This window comes from Arvicanthis niloticus, chromosome 12 (assembly GCF_011762505.2).
Source record: "Arvicanthis niloticus isolate mArvNil1 chromosome 12, mArvNil1.pat.X, whole genome shotgun sequence".
Classification (NCBI taxonomy): Eukaryota; Metazoa; Chordata; class Mammalia; order Rodentia; family Muridae; genus Arvicanthis; species Arvicanthis niloticus.
In genome coordinates, this window is record NC_047669.1 from 45,255,369 (window position 1) to 45,257,053 (window position 1,685).

The window sequence follows — 1,685 nt, forward strand, 5'->3', positions numbered from 1 at the left end:
CCCCTCAACAACGTCTTTTATATCAAACTCAAAACACACCCATGCAGAAATCCATGCTCACCACAAGCTACGTGAAGCAGTCCACTGCATCCCAGTCGGAGTCTCTTCTGCTTTCTCGGTGGTGCTTACATCCCACTGAACTGGCTTCATGAACAGTCTTCCCACGTATAACAAATGCCCCACCAGATTAAAGAGCAGACCAAGAAGTGTTATCTCAAACAGTCCCTGCCTTTGTCCTTCCAGGACTAGAACATTGTTCTCAGCTCAATACTGCCTGCTATGCATCAGGTCCACAGCTGCTGTTTTGGGGGAAAGTTTGTTTGATATAAAATGCCCAGTTCTAGGGCTGGGATTCAGGTCAGTTGGTAGAGTGCTTGCCTAGCATGCCTAAAGCACCACAGAAACCAGATGTGACAGCCCACACCTATACTCCAACAGATACAGAAGCATCAGAAATTCAAAGTTATCCTCAATTACATAGTTTGAAGCCAGCCCAGGCTACCCACCCAGTTCTGCCTAGAATAAGCCTCATGTACATGAAGCCGCCAAGTACAGTGAGCCATGGATAGTGGTGGTCCAGCATGATCGCTTAACGACCCCATGCTCTGCTGAGGTCCAGCCTAGTCTATGCCATCCTTCACTGTGAGCCAGTCACCACAGCTCTGCTACCCGACCATGGACAGCTTTCACCCTCTCAGGCGCACCTCACCTAACTTCTTCAGCACTCAGCTGGACGTCTTGGACGAGGCACCATAACTCTTCAGAAAGGCTTCAAACATAGTCTCGGTGGGGGGGGGGGGGTACATGCTGAGGAAGGCGTTCTCCAGAACTTATAGGTCGACACCTTTATTTTCTGGCAGTCCTGAAACAAAACTAAGCCCGAAGTTGATAATCACAATATGCAGCTGTTCTAGGGGCTGCTTCAAGAGCATGTTGGAGGTGGTGAGGTCCCCAAGAATGAGGTCCTCATCATGCATTCTGGCCAGAACCTTCCCAATCCTCCTAGCTAAGTCCAAAAGGCATTGGGGGTCTTTTTCAGTCTCCATGGTGGATTGAATATAATCTCAAACACCGAGTCTTCGGTTTCTTCCATATATAAGCAGTTAGAAACATAGTCCATAAAGAAGAAGATGGGGGCAGCTATCCCTGCACAGTGGCAGCAGAGCAGCGCACGCGTGCCTCCTGCACCATCCACCTTTGGCCAAGCTGCCTCCAGCTCCGGGTGTTGGTAGCTCTTAGGGAGCGGTGCTTCACTACAGCCACATGGCCCTGGAAGTGGCCAGGGAAGACAGCGCCCTGCTGCACCAGCCCCAGGTTGCTCAGGAAGGAGCTGCTCTAGTCTCTCGAGGCAGCTAGCACCTCAGCCTCCGAGGACTCTCCAGCCATGACTTCAGCTTGGCTTGTTCCCACATAATACTGTTTTTCACATTTCTTTCTGAGTGTATTCGATGGACATACATGTATATACGTGAAAGTCAGAAGACAACACTTAACACTGTTCTCTCCTATTACCATGTAGATTAACTGGATCAAATTCAGGTTGTCAGAGTTTACAAATTATTAAGGGATTTCATAATCTTATTTATAAATTCAACATATTGCCTAGAATTGAATTAATACTTTTTTTTTCCAACAGTAATGATATTTAGTATTACAATTATCTAGTCATATCTCAGTTTATTAGC

General features: G+C 47.4%; 1 pseudogene; it reads right to left on the reverse strand.

Moving 5' to 3' along the window:
- Positions 1 to 665: 665 nt before the first annotated feature.
- Positions 666 to 1,386, reverse strand: LOC117717494 (EKC/KEOPS complex subunit Tp53rkb pseudogene; annotated as a pseudogene).
- Positions 1,387 to 1,685: the final 299 nt, after the last annotated feature.